At 39.9% G+C, this 19,547-nt stretch overlaps 1 non-coding gene across 1 annotated transcript; it reads right to left on the bottom strand.

Annotated features, from left to right (window-relative positions):
- Positions 1-250: 250 nt before the first annotated feature.
- LOC112804963 (small nucleolar RNA R71) lies at positions 251-358 on the bottom strand. The gene has a single exon (XR_003203579.1). It is a non-coding gene; the product is annotated as a small nucleolar RNA R71 (small nucleolar RNA).
- Positions 359-19,547: the final 19,189 nt, after the last annotated feature.

Genomic DNA, 19,547 nt, shown 5'->3' with positions numbered 1-19,547 from the left:
ACAGAATTGCAAGTTCCATGGACTTCCATTGGAAGATCCTCATCAGTTTTTAGCTGAGTTCTTGCAAATCTGTGACACAGTCAAGACTAATGGGGTTGACCCTGAGGTCTACAGATTGATGCTATTCCCTTTTGCTGTAAGAGACAGAGCTAGAACATGGTTGGACTCTCAACCTAAAGAAAGCCTGGACTCTTGGGAAAAGCTAGTCAATGCCTTCTTGGCAAAGTTCTTTCCACCTCAAAAATTGAGTAAGCTTAGAGTGGAAGTCCAAACCTTCAGACAGAAGGAAGGAGAATCCCTCTATGAAGCTTGGGAAAGATACAAACAATTAATCAGAAAGTGTCCTACTGATATGCTTTCTGAATGGAGCATCATAGGTATTTTCTATGATGGTCTCTCTGAACTGTCCAAGATGTCTTTGGATAGCTCTTCTGGAGGATCTCTTCATCTGAAGAAGACGCCTACTGAAGCACAAGAACTGATTGAAATGGTTGCAAATAACCAATTCATGTACACTTCTGAAAGAAATCCTGTGAACAATGGGACTAGTCAGAAGAAAGGAGTTCTTGAGATTGACACTCTGAATGCCATATTGGCTCAGAACAAAATATTGACTCAACAAGTCAATATGATTTCTCAAAGTCTGTCTGGAATGCAAAATGCACCAAGCAGTACTAAGGAAGCTTCATCTGAGGAAGAAGCTTATGATCCTGAGAACCCTTCAATAGAAGAGGTGAATTACATGGGAGAACCCTATGGAAACACCTACAATCCTTCATGGAGGAATCATCCAAATCTTTCATGGAAGGATCAACAGAGACCTCAACAAGGTTTCAATAACAATAATGGTGGAAGAAACAGGTTTAGCAATAGCAAGCCTTTTCCATCATCTTTTCAGCAACAGACAGAGAGCTCTAAGCAGAATACCTCTGACTTAGCAACCATGGTCTCTGATCTGATCAAAACCACTCAAAGTTTCATGACTGAAACAAGGACCTCCATTAGAAATTTGGAAGGACAAGTGGGTCAGCTGAGCAAGAAAATTACTGAACTTCCTCCAAGCACTCTCCCAAGCAATACTGAAGAAAATCCAAAAGGAGAGTGCAAGGCCATCAATATGGCCGAATTCTGGGAGGAAGAAGAGGCAGTGAACGCCACTGAGGAAGACCTCAATGGGCGTGCACTGGCCCCCAATGAGTTCCCCAATCAGGAACCTTGGGAATCTGAGGCTCAAACTGAGACCATAGAGATTCCATTGGACTTACTTCTGCCATTCATGAGCTCTGATGAGTATTCTTCCTCTGAAGAGGATGAGTATATCATTGAGGAGCAAGTTGCTAAATACCTTGGAGCAATCATGAAGCTAAATGACAAGTTATTTGGAAATGAGACTTGGGAGGATGAATCCCCTTTGCTCACCAAAGAACTGAATGACTTGTCTAGGCAGACACTGCCTCAAAAGAGGCAGGATCCTGGGAAGTTTTCTATACCTTGTACCATAGGCACCATGACCTTCAAGAAGGCCTTGTGTGACTTAGGGTCAAGTGTGAACCTCATGCCCCTCTCTGTAATGGAGAAATTAGGGATCTTTGAGGTGCAAGCTGCAAAAATCTCACTAGAGATGGCAGACAACTCAAGAAAACAAGCCTATGGACTTGTAGAGGATGTTCTGGTAAAAGTTGAAGACCATTACATCCCTACTGATTTCATAGTCCTAGAGACTGGGAAATGCATGGATGAATCCATCATCCTTGGCAGACCCTTCCTAGCCACAGCAAAGGCTGTGATTGATGTTGATAGAGGAGAGTTGATCATTCAAGTGAATGAAGAATCCTTGGTGTTTAAGGCCCAAGGATATCCCTCTATCATCATGGAGAGGAAGCATGAAGAGCTTCTCTCAAAACAGAGCCAAACAGTGCCCCCACAGTCAAACTCTAAGTTTGGTGTTGGGAGGCCACAACCAAATTCTAAGTTTGGTGTTGAAACCCCACACTCAAACTCTAAGTTTGGTGTTGGGAAGTTCCAACACGGTTCTGAGCATTTCTGAGGCTCCATGAGAGTCCTCTGTCAAGCTAGTGACAATAAAGAAGCGCTTGTTGGGAGGCAACCCAATGTTTTATAATTAATTATTTTCTTTTGTTATTTTATCTTTTTTTGTAGGTTGATGATCATAAGAAGTCACAAAAATAATGAAAAAAAGCAAAAACAGAATGAAAAACAGGAAGAAAAACAGCACACCCTGGAGGAAGATGCTGCTGGCGTTCAAACGCCAGTAAGCCTAGCAGTTGGGCGTTTAACGCCCAGTCTGGCACCATTCTGGGCGTTTAACGCCAGAAAGGGGCACCAGACTGGCGTTAAACGCCAGGAAAGGGCAAGAACCTGGCGTTAAACGCCAGGAATGGGCACCAGCCCGGCGTTTAACGCCATAAATGGCTCAAAACGTGGATTTTGATGCCATTTGGTGCAGGGATGACTATTCCCTGACACCACAGGATCTGTGGACCCCACAGGACCCTACCATCACTCTCTCTCTTCTTCCCCCTTTCACCAATCACCTCAACACCTCTTCCCCAAAAACCCCTCACCTATCAAATCCCATCTTTCTCTTCACCACTCACATCCATCCTTCATAAATCCCCACCAACCTCACCCTTCAAATTCAAACCACTTTCCCCCCCAAAATCCACCCATAATGGCCGAACCATTTACCCCCCTCTCTCCTATATATACCCTTCTTCAACCCTTCATTTTCACACAACCTAAACACCACTTCCCCCCCTCTTTAGCCGAATACACCACCATCTCCCTCTTCCTCATTTCTTCTTCTTCTACTCTCCTCTTTCTTCTTTTGCTCGAGGACGAGCAAACATTTTAAGTTTGGTGTGGTAAAAGCGTTGCTTTTTCGTTTTTCCATAACCATTATGGCATCCAAGGCCGGAGAAACCTCTAGAAAGAGGAAAGGGAAGGCAAAAGGCTTCCACCTCCGAGTCATGGGAGATGGATAGGTTCCTCTCAAGGGTGCATCAAGACCACTTCTATGAAGTTGTGGCCTTGAAGAAGGTGATCCCCGAGGTCCCCTTTTCACTCAAAAAGGGTGAATATCCGGAGATCCGACATGAGATTCAAAGAAGAGGTTGGGAAGTTCTTACCAACCCAATTCAACAAGTCGGAATCTTGATGGTTCAAGAGTTCTATGCAAATGCATGGATCACCAAGAACCATGACCAAAGTGTGAACCCGAATCCAAAGAATTATCTTACTATGGTTCGGGGAAAATACTTGGATTTTAGTCCGGAGAGTGTGAGGGTGGCGTTCAACTTGCCTATGATGCAAGGAGATGAGCATCCTTACACTAGAAGGGTCAACTTTGATCAAAGGTTGGACCAAGTCCTCACAGTCATATGTGAAGAGGGCGCACAATGGAAGCAAGATTCAAGAGGAAAGCCGGTTCAATTGAGAAGGCATGACCTCAAGCCCGTGGCTAGAGGATGGTTAGAGTTCATACAACGCTCAATCATTCCCACTAGCAACCGGTCCGAAGTTACCATAGACCGGGCTATCATGATCCATAGCATCATGATTGGAGAAGAAATAGAGGTTCATGAGGTTATAGCCCAAGAACTCTATAAGGTGGCGGACAAGACCTCCACCTTGGCAAGGTTAGCCTTTCCTCATCTCATTTGTCACCTCTGTTATTCAGTTGGAGTTGACATAGAGGGAGACATCCCCATTGATGAGGACAAGCCCATCACCAAGAAGAGGATGGAGCACACAAGAGATCCCACTCATCATGAGATCCCTGAGATTCCTCAAGGAATGCACTTTCCTCCACAAAACTATTGGGAGCAACTAAACACCTCCCTAGGAGAATTGAGTTCCAACATGGGACAACTAAGGGTGGAGCATCAAGAACACTCCATCATCCTTCATGAGATTAGAGAAGATCAAAGAACCATGAGGGAGGAGCAACAAAGACAAGGAAGAGACATTGAGGAGCTCAAGCACTCCATAGGATCTTCAAGAGCAAGGAAGAGCCGCCATCACTAAGGTGGACCCGTTCCTTGATTTCCTTGTTCTTTATTCTTCTGTTTTTTTGAATTTTATGCTTATGTTTATCCATGTTTGTGTCTTGTGATCATTAGTGTCTTAGTGTCTATGCCTTAAAGTTATGAATGTCCTATAAATCCATCACCTTTCTTAAATAAAAATGTGCTTAATTGATAAAAGAAAGAATTGCATGAATTTTGAATTTTATAACAGTTAATTATTTTGATGTGGTGGCAATATTTTTGTTCTCTGAATGTATGCTTAAACAGTGCATATGTATCTTGAATTTGTGGTTCATGAATGTTGGCTCTTGAAAGAATGATGAAAAAGGAGACATGTTACTGAGGATCTGAAAAATCATTAAAATGATTCTTGAAGCAAGAAAAAGCTATTCAAAAAAAAATTTCGAAAAAAAAAAAAGAAAAAAAATTCGAAAAAAAAAAGAGAGAGAAAAGAAAAATAAAAGTTGTGATCCAAGGCAAATAAGAGTGTGCTTAAGAACCCTGGACACCTCTAATTGGGGACTTTAGCAAAGCTGAGTCACAATCTGAAAAGGTTCACCCAATTATGTGTCTGTGGCATGTATGTATCCGGTGGTAATACTGGAAGACAGAGTGCTTTGGGCCACAGCCAAGACTCAATAAATAGCTATGTTCAAGAATCATCATACTTTACTAAGAGAATCATTAACACTATCTGGACTCTGAGTTCCTAAAGAAGCCAACCATTCTGAATTTCAAAGGATAGAGTGAGATGCCAAAACTATTCAGAGGCAAAAAGTAAAAGCCCCGCTCATCTAATTAATACTGATCTTCACAGATGTTTTTGGAATTCATTACATATTCTCTTCTTTTTATCTTGTTTGATTTTTAGTTGCTTGGGGACAAGCAACAATTTAAGTTTGGTGTTGTGATGAGCGGATAATTTGTATACTTTTTGGCATTGTTTTTAGTATGTTTTTAGTAGGATCTAGTTAATTTTTAGTATATTTTTATTAGTTTTTAGTTAAAATTCACTTTTCTGGACTTTACTATGAGTTTGTGTGTTTTTCTGTGATTTCAGGTATTTTCTGGCTGAAATTGAGGGACCTGAGCAAAAATCTGATTCTGAGACCAAAAAGGACTGCAGATGCTGTTGGATTCTGACCTCCCTGCACTCGAAGTGGATTTTCTGGAGCTACAGAAGCCCAATTGGCGCGCTCTCAACGGCGTTGGAAAGTAGACATCCTGGGCTTTCCAGCAATATATGATAGTCCATACTTTGCCCAAGATTTGATGGCCCAAACCGGCGTTCAAAGTCACCTCAAGAAATCCCAGCGTTAAACGCTGGAACTGGCACCCAAATGGGAGTTAAACGCCCAAACTGGCATAAAAGCTGGCGTTTAACTCCAAGAAGAGTCTCTGCACGAAAAATGCTTCATTGCTCAGTCCAAGCACACACCAAGTGGGCCCGGAAGAGGATTTTTATGTCATTTACTCATTTCTGTACACCTTAGGCTACTAGTTTTCTATAAGTAGGACCTTTGACTATTGTATTAGAATCTTTGGATCTTTAAATCTTTTGATCATTTTAGATCTCTAGATCATCTTTGGACATTTTAGTTCTTAGATCATTGGGAGGCTGGCCATTCGGCCATGCCTAGACCTTATGCTTATGTATTTTCAACGGTGGAGTTTCTACACACCATAGATTAAGGTGTGGAGCTCTGCTGTACCTCGAGTATTAATGCAATTACTATTGTTCTTCCATTCAATTCCGCTTGTTCTTTATCCAAGATATCACTTGTTCTTCAACTTGATGAAGGTGATGATTGACGCCCATCACCATTCTCACCCATGAACAAAGTGACTGACAACCACTCTTGTTCTACAAGCAATCAAGGCTCTAGTGAATATCTCTTGGATTCCTGATTGCACGATGCATGGTTGATCGCCTGACAACCGAGTGCTCGCCTGACAAACGAGCCAACCATTCCGTGAGATCAGAGTCTTCGTGGTATAGGCGAGAACTGATGGCGGCATTCAAGAGAATCCGGAAGGTCTAACCTTGTCTGTGGTATTCTGAGTAGGATTCAATGACTGAATGACTGTGACGTGCTTCAAACTCCTGAGGGCGGGGCGTTAGTGACAGACGCAAAAGAATCACTGGATTCTATTCCGGCCTGATTGAGAACCGACAGATGAATTCCGCTATGCTGTGACAGAGCATATGCAAATCGCTTTCACTGAGAGGATGGGAGGTAGCCACTGACAACGGTGAAACCCTTGCTTAAGCTTGCCATGGAAAGGAGTAAGAAGGATTGGATGAAGACAGTAGGAAAGCAGAGAGACGGAAGGGAAGGCATCTTCATGCGCTTATCTGAAGTTCCTACCAATGAATTACATAAGTATCACTATCTTTATCTTTCATGTTATTTTCGTTCATCACCATTACTACTTGAGTTTGCCTGACTAAGATTTACAAGATGACCATAGCTTGCTTCAATACTAACAATCTCCGTGGGATCGACCCTTACTAACGTAAGGTTTATTACTTGGACGACCCAGTGCACTTGCTGGTTAGTTGTGCAAAGTTGTGTAATGCCATGGTATTGAGCTACCACGTTTTTGGAGCCATTACCGGGGATTATGAGAGTTGTGAAAAAGTATTGTTCACAATTTCGCGACACCAGCACGCTACTTATTTTTCTTGGTTTTCTTGGCACCAAAATAAGGCCTAGTTCCTTGCTTCCTCATGGTGCCGTGTTCGATCCTTGTGGCAAGCATTGGTGAGCTTTTTCTTTGAATTTATTCCTTTGATGAGCCCGATATTGCCCTTGAGGAGGGCAGGGCAGAGTTTTTGCTCTCCTTGATCCATGGCACCAATTTGTGCTCCGCCCTTGAGGAGGGTAGGGCAGTGTTGCCTCTCAAAGCTTGCTTCCTTATGTTGCCCTCCTAGAGGGCAGTGTGCCCTTGTGGAGGGCAATGTTTGCTTCCTCCCTCCATGCGCCACGCTCATTTCTCTCTTGGGCCACGCTTTCTTAAGCCATGCTTCCTCTTTTCTTCTTTTCTTCACCTTTAAATAATCAAAACAACCACTCAAAGCATCACTAAATTCACAAGGCTTATAAATCAATTAAAAATCAATTAAATTTAGCTTAAACCTCATGAGTTAGCATCAATTTAATGGTGGTTGTTTGATTTAAAGAAGTTATGCATTTTCATTCCAAATCACTTACTTATGATGCAAGAAAGTGCATAAAGACTAATAAAACAAGTGAAATTAGCTTGAAAAATGGGTATATGATGACTTGTCATCACAACACCAAACTTAAATCTTGCTTGTCCCCAAGCAAGCATCAAAACTAAGAAAAACTGAAATCAACAAGAATAGCAAACATATCCTTATTAGGCATATAGCAGAACTTGAATTCATGGAGTTTTTATGCAGACAATGATAACTCAATTATTGTTGCTGTTACATAAAATACATTTTTCTCAAAGGCTTACTAAACTTGCTGTTATAAGGTCTATTCTTTCTTTGCTCCCTTGCTTTTCTTTTCTCATGTTGCTTAACAAGCTTATTATTCTTTTGGAGGTTTGGTGTCTAATGTTGCAGTAGTAGCCTTTGGCTTTATTTTTACTCAACATCTTTCACCACAGACACATGGCTCACTATTTCCTCCTAGGATCATTGATGCCCAGCATCTCTTTGGATAACTAAATGTTCTGTATCTAAGTTGCTCTTTATTGTGGACTTTCAATTGGCCATCCCAAATCAGTTGATCTAAGTGACCGGGTTTTGAAATAGCCCTCAGAATTTACTTATCCAAGCATATCCTAGTACAAGAACACCACAGGCATGTGTCCTAGGGTCCAAGCTATTGGTGTCCAACCTTTATTCTTTGTTTTTCTTGCCACATTGGCTTTTTCTTCTTCCTTTTCTTTCTGTTTTATTTTTGTTCTCAAGGGCTTTTTCTTTATTGATAAGAACCTTTATAACAGCAGGCTAGCTCACACTTTAATGAAAATGATACTATGAAGCAATTATTTCAAGAGTTATGCATTTAATCAAACACATATACCACCATTAACTTCCATTCTACTTATGCAACATTGGATATTTACTTTCCAATTCAAACAATTTTCTTTTATTCAAGCATGTGGGAAAACAAAACAAAATTCAGCTCGGTTATGGATAACAAGCACTTATGCAAATAAGCATTCTTAACAAACAATTCCACTTGCAACTAGATAAACACTTTAACAGGACATGGTTCCCAGATTCAAAACACTTCACTGCAACAAGGGTTAAGTTTAGATACAACCTTTGAAGTTGCAGCCCTTTGATTTTGATTCTTCCTTCTGTTGTGTCCTCTTTGAGTTAAGATGCATAATATCTTCAATGGCTAGCTATTGTCCTGCATAGTTCTCAAAGGTTGCTTGCTTCTCAAGCCTTTGTGCAATTGGTTAGTCTAAAAATGATTATGGCTTTTTGAACTTACTTTGGTGTATGAACACAAAACTTAGTCCCTTGCCACTAGTTTTCATGCATCAACTTAACCATATGTGAAACCTTGTGTCCTTGCTAAAGGTTATGGAATTAAAACTAGAAAGCAGTTAAATAGTTGGATAATTTGTTTGATTGCCTGGAGCTAGCATTATGCAAGAGGTGAGAATGTGCTTTTAAATGAGGTTTTTGGTGGAACACCAAACTTAGAATCTTTCATTCTCCCTTAAATTGTTTTGGTGTGCCACACCAAACTTAGCTCCTTGCAATGCATACCAATTATTCAACATTTTTATTGAAAAAAAAACTATGAAAAGAAAACTACCTCAGGTTGGGTTGCCTCCCAACAAGCACTCTTTTATTGTCACTAGCTTGACATTGATCTCCCTTTAGGGTGGTTGATGCTGGTGATGTCTCAACTTGTCCCCTCTCACTGTAAGCTTTCTCTGTGTGCCTTGATGCTCTATTTCAATGTGCTCGAGAGAGAGTACTTGGTTAACAGTGTAGTGGTCTTCTGCTCCCAACTGTTGATATACTAATTGCACCTTGTCACCTTTGGAAAATCTTTCAGTTGGGATTTTTTTGTTCTTCCACCCTTTGTAAACTTTCTTCTTGTTTTTCTTCCTTTTCCTTGTCAGTCTTTCTTCCTTAATAGTGGTTTTAGTTGTCACATTTCCCTTATTGTTTATTATCCCAGCTTCTTTTTGAATTCCTTCTCCTCCTTGTACCTGCTCATCCTTCTGTTCTACTGTGTTGATGGTTGTTTGCCCTGGAAAACAATCACTATTTGTGTTGCTTGTCTCTTCATCAGTTTGTGGCTCTGGGAACACCTTCAGGGTGATGCTTTCCTCATACATCCTGAGGGTTAGCTCTCCCTCCCCTACATCTATGATGGCTCTAGCAGTGGCTAAAAATGGTCGACCAAGTATTATGGAGTCATTCTCTTTTTCTGCTGAATCCAAGATCACAAAGTCTATAGGAAAAATGAACTTGTCGACCTTAACTAAAAGGTTTTCAATCACTCCTTTGGGATGTACCACTGATTGATCCACCAGTTCTAAGGACACTTGTGTTGGCTTTATTTTTCCTATGCCAAGCTTCTTTACTAAAGAGGATGGAATCAAATTTATGCTTGCTCCTAAGTCACACATCCCCTTGTCGATGAATAGATTTCCAATGGTGCAAGGTAGGAAGAAACTTCCTGGATCTTCAAGTTTGGGAGGGAGTCCCTTCCTGATTAGTGCACTGCATTCTTCAGTGAGCAGCACAGTCTCTTTCTCATTCCAACTCCTTTTCTTGTTGATGAGTTCTTTTAAGAATTTGGCATACAAGGGCATTTGTTCTAGTGCCTCAGCCAAGGAAATGTTGATCTCTAACTTCTTGAAAGTCTCAAGAAATTTAGAAAAGTGTTGGTCTTTAGTCTCTTTGTGGAATCTTTGGGGATAAGGCAGTGGAGGTGTCAAGCTCTTCTCCACTTGCTGCTATTTTGGATTTGGTTCTTCCATGATCTGCTTTCCCTTCTTTAAATTCTGTGGTTGGTTATTCTCTTCTGTGAGCTTTTCTGGGACATTCTTGCTTGTTAAGTCCTTGTTGTTAGCTCCATCTTTCTCTGTTGGCTCTTTGTCACTCTCCGTAAGTTTCTTGGTTGCCCCTTGGTTGCCATCCACCAATGTTTTTCCACTCCTTAATTGTACAACTTTGCATTCTTCTTTTGGATTAGGAATGGTATCACTTGGTAGTGTGCTTGAAGGTTTCTCAATAGAAATCTGCTTGGAGATTTGTCCAATCTGTCTTTCTAAGCTCTTCATGGAAGCTTATTGGTTCTTTGTTGTCAATTCTTGGTTCTTCATCATCTTCTCCATGAGCATCTCCAGATTAGTAATCCTTTGAGAGTCTTGTAAGATTGGTTGGTTTTGGGGTGTTGATGGATGATGGTAAGTGTTTTAGTTAGTTGGTTGGTTATTGGGTGGATAATAGTTAGAGTTGGGGTAATTATTTTGGGGTTTTCTATAAAAGTTTTGGTTAGTTGGCTGCTGGTTGTGATTTTGGTTGTTTCTTGGAGTGTTTTGAGCTGAGTTTCTTTGCCATGGTTGTTGGTTTTGGTTGTGGTTGTCTCCCCACCTAAGGTTTGGGTGGTTCTTCCAAGATGGATTGTAGGTGTCACCATACACTTCATTTGATCCAGAATTTTGGTTGTTCATATAGTGCACTTGCTCTTGTTGTTGTTCCTCTTGAGTTTCTTCATTTTGCACCCATGTGGCTGATGGTTGGCTTGTATTAACTGCTGCAACTTGAAGGCTATCAATCCTTTTGGCCATTTGCTCAAACTGTTGTTGAATTTGCTGCTGCATCATTTTGTTCTGAGCTAGGATTGAATCCACTCCTTCTAATTCTAACACTCCCTTCCTCTGTGATGGTTGGAGTTGCCTTTGGTGAGCAAAGAAATATTGGTTGTTGGCCACCATATCAATGAGGTTCTGAGCTTCCTCTGCAGTTTTCATCAATTGCAATGATCCTCCAGCTGAGTGATCAAGTGCCTCTTGAGCCTTCAGAGTAAGTCCTTCATAGAAGTTCTGCAACTTGTCCCACTCAGTGAACATCTCTGGTGGACATTTCCTCACCAGTGCCTTATATCTTTCTCATGCTTCATATAAATTTTCAGCCTCCATTTGAGTGAATGTCTGCACTTCAGTTTTCAATCTTATGATCCTTTGAGGGGGATAAAATTTGGCAAGAAACTTGCTTACCAAATCATCCCAAGTGTTGATGCTCTCCTTTGGAAATATTTCTAGCCATTGAGTGGCTTTGTCCCTGAGAGAGAATGGGAACAACAGCAGCTTGTATATGTCAGGGTGCACTCCATTGCTCTTAACTGTGTCACAGATCCTCAAGAAAGTGGATAGATGTTGGTTGGGGTCTTCCAATGGTCCTCCTCCAAAAGAGCAGTTGTTTTGGACTAAAGTGATGAGTTGTGGCTTTAGTTCAAAGTTGTTTGCATTGACATTAGGGGTAAGAATGCTACTCCCACAGTGTCTAGCATTTGCAAATGTGTAGGAGGCCAAAACTCTCCTTTGTGGTGGGTTGTTATTGTTGTTAGCTAATCCTCCTGGTGGATTGGTTGAATGTTCCTCCATGTCTTGAAATTCTTCTTCTGATTCCTCCTCTCCAACAATGTTTTTCCCTCTTTCAGCTCTTCTTAATCTCCTGAGGGTTCGTTCGTCTTGTTCATGAAAGATGGGTGTAGCTCTTCTTGTATCTGTCATATAAACAGAACATAAGAAACACACAAAACCAGTGACAATTCAATCTATTGCTAGAGTGAAATTTTAGTTAGTTTAAGCAAAAATTCAAACAGTTAGTGGGTTAGTTAAAAATTAAAGAAACAGAAAAGAAAGAGTGCTTGATCTAGACCTCCACTTCACTTAATCATTGTCAATCTATTTCAATCCCCGGCAACGGCGCCAAAAACTTGATGTGTGGAAAACGATCCAACACAAAACTCACCGGCAAGTGTACCGGGTCGCATCAAGTAATAAAACTCACGGAAGTGAGGTCGATCCCACAGGGATTGAAGGATTGAGCAATTTTAGTTTAATGGTTGATTTAGTCAAGCAAATCAAGTATTGGTTGAGTGATTTTGTAGCCAACAGTAAGTAAATAGCAAGAAATGTAAAGGGAGAGGGATGGATTGCAGAAATTAAAGAGAACTGAAAGTAAAAGATGCTGAATCTTAAAGAACAAGAAATTAAATGACTGAAACTTAAAGTGCAAGAAATGTAAATTGCAGTAACTTAAAGTGCAAGAAATATAAATTGCTTGAATAGAAAAAGGGGGTTGAGGATTGGGAATTCAGAATTTCAGCAAGGGAAAGCGAATTGCAACAATTAATAAAGCTGAAGATGAATTGGGAGTAAATAGAATTCAAACAGGAAATGAAATTAAATTGCAGCAGGGGTTCACAGAAGAACCAAAAGGAAAATGGGATCTCAGGACTCAAGAGACTAGATAGCAAAGTCTAGATCTCAATCGCCTTCCCAGATCCAAGTTCACAAAGCAATTAACCAGAATTTAAAGAAGAAGCAGTAAAGGAAATGAAATTGAATTCAATTAGACAGAAGAGGAATTAAAGAGATTTTGAATGGAGATTGAGACAGAATTTCCTCAATTCTTCACACCCAAAACTCAAACAAGAAAAGTAAAAATGCTCAAGCAAGAACGAGGAAGAAGAGAGATCAATTCTCCTCCCCAATTCTCTGAAATTTAGTGAAGTCCCCAAGAGAAAGTTCAAAAGTTCAAAAATAAAAGTAAAGATTCAAAGCACCAAAGAAAAGTTTTTTTCTTTTTTACATCAAACTATCTCCTATTTATACACTTTCTATTCTTGGATCTTGGGATTTGGATGGGCTTTTGATTTGGTGAAGAATTGAATTAAATTGGATTTTTAATCCAATTTTCAGCCCAAGAAAATTTGCTTCCAGGAGGCTGCCCTGCCCTTGTGGAGGGCAGGGCAGAAAATGGTGCGTGCGTGTGGTGCGTGCTGGTGCTGCAGGGTGCTGCCCTGCCCTTGTGGAGGGCAGGGCAGAAATTTTTGGTGCGCCAGATTCTGCCCGTGCGTGCGTGATGTTGCTACCGAAGCTCCCTTGGTGCGCCAATCTGGTGCGCTGGCCGTGCACCACAAAATGCTGCCCTGCCCTCGCGGAGGGCAGGGCAGTGTTTCCAAAAGTGAAGCCCCGCGTTAGAAACTCGGGCAGTGCGCACGCTACTTATTTTTCTTGGTTTTCTTGGCACCAAAATAAGGCCTAGTTCCTTGCTTCCTCATGGTGCCGTGTTCGATCCTTGTGGCAAGCATTGGTGAGCTTTTTCTTTGAATTTATTCCTTTGATGAGCCCGATATTGCCCTTGAGGAGGGCAGGGCAAAGTTTTTGCTCTCCTTGATCCATGGCACCAATTTGTGCTCCGCCCTTGAGGAGGGCAGGGCAGTGTTGCCTCTCAAAGCTTGCTTCCTTATGTTGCCCTCCTAGAGGGCAGTGTGCCCTTGTGGAGGGCAATGTTTGCTTCCTCCCTTCCATGCGCCACGCTCTTTTCTCTCTTAGGCCACGCTTTCTTAAGCCACGCTTCCTCTTTTCTTCTTTTCTTCACCTTTAAATAATCAAAACAACCACTCAAAGTATCACTAAATTCACAAGGCTTATAAATCAATTAAAAATCAATTAAATTTAGCTTAAACCTCATGAGTTAGCATCAATTTAATGGTGGTTGTTTGATTTAAAGAAGTTATGCATTTTCATTCCAAATCACTTACTTAGGATGCAAGAAAGTGCATAAAGACTAATAAAACAAGTGAAATTAGCTTGAAAAATGGGTATATGATGACTTGTCATCACAACACTAAACTTAAATCTTGCTTGTCCCCAAGCAAGCATCAAAACTAAGAAAAACTGAAATGAACAAGAATAGCAAACATATCCTTATTAGGCATATAGCAGAACATGATTCATGGAGTTTTTATGCAGACAATGATAACTCAATTATTGTTGCTGTTACATAAAATACATTTTTCTCAAAGGCTTACTAAACTTGCTGTTATAAGGTCTATTCTTTCTTTGCTCCCTTGCTTTTCTTTTCTCATGTTGCTTAACAAGCTTATTATTCTTTTGGAGGTTTGGTGTCTAATGTTGCAGTAGTAGCCTTTGGCTTTATTTTTACTCAACATCTTTCACCACAGACACATGGCTCACTATTTCCTCCTAGGATCATTGATGCCCAGCATCTCTTTGGATAACTAAATGTTCTGTATCTAAGTTGCTCTTTATTGTGGACTTTCAATTGGCCATCCCAAATCAGTTGATCTAAGTGACCGGGTTTTGAAATAGCCCTCAGAATTTACTTATCCATGCATATCCTAGTACAAGAACACCACAGGCATGTGTCCTAGGGTCCAAGCTATTGGTGTCCAACCTTTATTCTTTGTTTTTCTTGCCACATTGGCTTTTTCTTCTTCCTTTTCTTTCTGTTTTATTTTTGTTCTCAAGGGCTTTTTCTTTATTGATAAGAACCTTTATAACAGCAGGCTAGCTCACACTTTAATGAAAATGATACTATGAAGCAATTATTTCAAGAGTTATGCATTTAATCAAACACATATACCACCATTAACTTCCATTCTACTTATGCAACATTGGATATTTACTTTCCAATTCAAACATTTTTCTTTTATTCAAGCATGTGGGAAAACAAAACAAAATTCAGCTCGGTTATGGATAACAAGCACTTATGCAAATAAGCATTCTTAACAAACAATTCCACTTGCAACCAGATAAACACTTTAACAGGACATGGTTCCCCGATTCAAAACACTTCACAGCAACAAGGGTTACGTTTAGATACAACCTTTGAAGTTGCAGCCCTTTGATTTTGATTCTTCCTTCTGTTGTGTCCTCTTTGAGTTAAGATGCATAATATCTTCAATGGCTAGCTATTGTCCTGCATAGTTCTCAAAGGTTGCTTGCTTCTCAAGCCTTTGTGCAATTGGTTAATCTAAAAATGATTATGGCTTTTTGAACTTACTTTGGTGTATGAACACCAATCTTAGTCCCTTGCCACTAGTTTTCATGCATCAACTTAACCATATGTGAAACCTTGTGTCCTTGCTAAAGGTTATGGAATTAAAACTAGAAAGCAGTTAAATAGTTGGATAATTTGTTTGATTGCTTGGAGCTAGCATTATGCAAGAGGTGAGAATGTACTTTTAAATGAGGTTTTTGGTGGAACACCAAACTTAGAATCTTTCATTCTCCCTTAAATTGTTTTGGTGTGCCACACCAAACTTAGCTCCTTGCAATGCATACCAATTATTCAACATTTTTATTGAAAAAAAACTATGAAAAGAAAACTACCTCAGGTTGGGTTGCCTCCCAACAAGCGCTCTTTTATTGTCACTAGAGGAGCTCAAGCGTTCCATTGGATCTTCAAGAGGAAGAACTAGCCGCCAGCACTAAGGTGGACCCGTTCTTTGATTTCCTTGTTCTTATCTTTCTGTTTTTTTATTTTTATGCTTTATGTGTTATCTATGTTTGTGTCTTCATTAGATGATCATTGGTGTCTATTATCTATGTCTTAAGGCTATGAATGTCCTATGAACCCTTCACCTTTCTTAAATAAAAAAAGTGCCTAATTACAAAAGAACAAGAAGTACTTGAATTTCGAAATTTATCTTGAAATTAGTTTGATTATTTTGATGTAGTGGAAATACCTTTTGTTTTCTGAATGAATGCTTGAACAGTGCATAATTTTGATAGTGAAGTTTATGAATGTTAAAATTGTTGGCTCTTGAAAGAATGATGAAAAAAGAGAAATGTTATTAATAATCTGAAAAATCATAAAATTGATTCTTGAAGCAAGAAAAAGCAATGATTAACAAAGCTTGCAAAAAAAAAATGGCAAAAAGAAAAAGAAAGAAAAAGAAAAAGCAAGCAGAAAAAGCCAATGGCCCTTTAAACCAAAAGGCAAGGGTAAAAGGGATCTAAGGCTTTGAGCATTAATGGATAGGAGGGCCCAAAGGAATAAAATCTTGGCCTAAGCGGCTAAATCAAGCTGTCCTTAACCATGTGCTTGTGTCATGAAGGTCCAAGTGAAAAGCAGAAAGAGTGTGCTTAAGAACTCTGGACACCTCTAACTAGGGACTTTAGCAAAGCTGAGTCACAATCTGAAAAGGTTCACCCAGTTATGTGTCTGTGGCATTTATGTATCGGGTGGTAATACTGGAAAACAAAGTGCTTAGGGTCACGGCCAAGACTCAGAAAGTAGCTGTGTTCAAGAATCAACATACTGAACTAGGAGAATCAATAACACTATCTTAATTTTGAATTCCTAGAGATGCCAATCATTCTGAACTTCAAAGGATAAAGTGAGATGCCAAAACTGTTCAGAAGCAAAACCTACTAGTCCCATTCATCTAATTGGAGCTAAGCTTCATTGATATTTTGGAATTCACTGTATATTCTCTTCTTTTTATTCTATTTTATTTTTAGTTGCTTGGGGACAAGCAACAATTTAAGTTTGGTGTTGTGATGAGCGGATAATTTATACGCTTTTTGGCATTGTTTTTAGGTAGTTTTTAATATGATTTAGTTAGTTTTTAGTATATAATTATTATTTTTTATGCAAAAATCACATTTCTGGACTTTACTATGAGTTTGTGTGTCTTTTTGTGATTTCAGGTATTTTCTGGCAGAAATTTAGGGACTTGAGCAAAAATCTGATTCAGAGACTGAAAAAGGACTACAGATGCTGTTGGATTTTGACATCCTTGTACTCGAAATGGATTTTCTGGAGCTGCAGAAGCCCAATTGGCGTGCTCTCAATTTCGTTAAACGCCAGAACTGGCATAAAAGCTGGAGTTAAACGCCCAAACTGGCACCAAAGCTGGCATTTAACTCCAAGAAAAGCCTTTACACGTGAAAGTTTCAATGCTCAGCCCAAGCACACACCAAGTGGGCCCCGAAAGTGGATTTCTGCATCATTTACTTATCTCTGTAAAACCTAGGTTACTAGTCATTATAAATAGGACCTTTTACTATTGTATTTTCAGGGGGGATCTTGAGATCATTTTTGAGACTATCTCTGGATCACTTTTGATCTCTTGAACACGTTTTGGGGGCTGGCCATTCGGCTATGCCTAGACCTTCACACTTATGTATTTTCAACGGTAGAGTTTCTACACTTCATAGATTAAGGTGTGGAGCTCTGCTATTCCTCATGAATTAATGCAAAGTTCTAAGATATTCACTCGTACTTCAACCTGATGGATGTGATGATCCGTGACACTCATCATCATCCTCCCTTATGAACGCGTGCCTGACAATCACCTCCGTTCTATCTGCAAGAGCTTGAGTGTGTATCTCTTGGCCTCCTGGTTCACGACGCATGGTTGCCTCTCCTGACAACAGAGCCTTCCATTCCATGAGGTCAGAGTCTTCGTGGTATAAGCTAGAATCAATTGGCAGTATTCTTGAGATCCGAAAAGTCTAAACCTTGTCTATGGTATTCCGAGTAGGATCTGGGATGGGATGACTGTGATGAGCTTCAAACTCGCGAGTGCTGGGTGCAGTAATAGTGCTCAAAATGATCATTGGATCTTATTCCAACACAAGTGAGAACCGACAGATGATTAGCCCTATGTAACCCGTAGCCGGACCATTTTCACTGAGAGGACAGATGGTAGCCATTGACAACGGTGATCCCCCAACATACAGCTTACCATGGAAAGGAGTACACATGACTGGATGAAAGCAGTAGGAAAGCAGGGATTCAAAAGGAACAAAGCATCTCCATATGATTATCTGAAATTCCTACCAATGAATTACATAAGTATCTCTATCCTATTTTATGTTTTATCTGTCTTTTAATTATCAACACCCCATAACCATTTGAATCTGCCTGACTGAGATGTACAAGATGACCATAGCTTGCTTTAAGCCGACAATCTCCGTGGGGTCGACCCTTACTCACGTAATGTATTACTTGAATGACCCAATACACTTGCTGATCAGCTACGCGGAGTTGTGAAGAAAGTGTGTGAGATCACGATTTCGCGTACCATCCCTCACAAACTCTCTCCTCACTAGTGCAAGGGAGAAGCTCAATACTAACCCCAGAGCCATCTTTTACAAGCTTCAGAGCTTGTAGCTCACAAGGTGACTAGGCGTCATTATAAGACGAAACACGAGTCTTCACATCCACATGCACCCAGTGGTACGGATTTTCCTTCTTTACTTCAACTACTTTTACTTTGTCTTTTTACTTTTCTTTTTCTCTAACCATTCTGTCAAAGAAAAGCAAAACATAGACAGGGACAAGAAGCTGAGAAGACTAACCTTTCGAAGCCATGTCGTTTTTCCCACCTAAGCAAAAACTGACTTGAGTTGTGCGTTGTGGTTCTTCCTAAGAAAGAAATGGCATTAAAGCATAATTACAACACACTAATTTAGTGGGAAGTTCAAATAGAAACTGCTCACATGCCCAAAAATGATCCGCATTTCACTTAGACAAACAAAAATTCAATGCAGCCCAATTAACAAGGTTTTGAAAAAAAAAAACCCAAGCTTGAAACTGTAGTATCGCGCGTTAAGTTTGGGGGTAAGATATTTTGTTCAAACAACCGTGGTATAACTACACGAGGAAAGCTCAACTTGCTAAACTTCGTTTTTCAACTCAAGTTTGGGGGTTATGTACCGTATCCCTTATACGTCAGAAAAATCATATTATGCCTCGGTCAAACTAAATAAAATTAAGATCAAATCAAACCCCTCAACATAATTAAACTTTATCCTAACAAACTTCTCCTAAATCTCATCCTGACGTCGGACACGAAGATCTCGGCACCAACCGATGAATAAATCAGCCTCGATCAAACTATAAATCGGGGTGAAGGCCGACGATATGGGACAGAACATTCAATATTACCTCACTGATTATACATTTATTCTCTTAAGTGATTTTTTACTGACTTGAGCGTCGGAATCCTTTTTACAAGTCCTGCACTTGAATCCGAATTCTCGTAGATATTCCAATTCTAGGACGAGCTCTCAGACGCCTCGAAATAATGAGAGACCGACGTATTTCTCAAAAAGAGTACCCTTTCCAATATATATATATAGACAGAAAACAGATTGATCCGAAAATTGTAGAATTTGATTAGATTATACGTCCAAAACTATCAATATTTGATTCCATTCGAACCGATCCAAAATTTTAAATGCGAATCGGATGGTAAATTTGCTCAAGTCCAATATGTGTACGCTCCTAACGTTATTATATTACATGTACAAATTTAAACTATTTATATTTAAATATCTTTTAATAATTTTCTTGAAAGATTTAGGAAGCCTTTTTCTCTGCGGCTCTCTACACATGGCTACCTTCATTTGAGTCCACTTTGCTAACTGAAGTTTAAACATGTGTTTTGCAGACACGATTATATATACCATCTAAGACAAGTTTAATTTTTTACC

This window comes from Arachis hypogaea, chromosome 5 (genome assembly GCF_003086295.3).
Source record: "Arachis hypogaea cultivar Tifrunner chromosome 5, arahy.Tifrunner.gnm2.J5K5, whole genome shotgun sequence".
Lineage (NCBI taxonomy): Eukaryota > Viridiplantae > Streptophyta > Magnoliopsida > Fabales > Fabaceae > Arachis > Arachis hypogaea.
The sequence above is the reverse complement of the archived record's forward strand: the minus strand, read 5'-3'. Positions and strand labels throughout refer to the sequence as shown.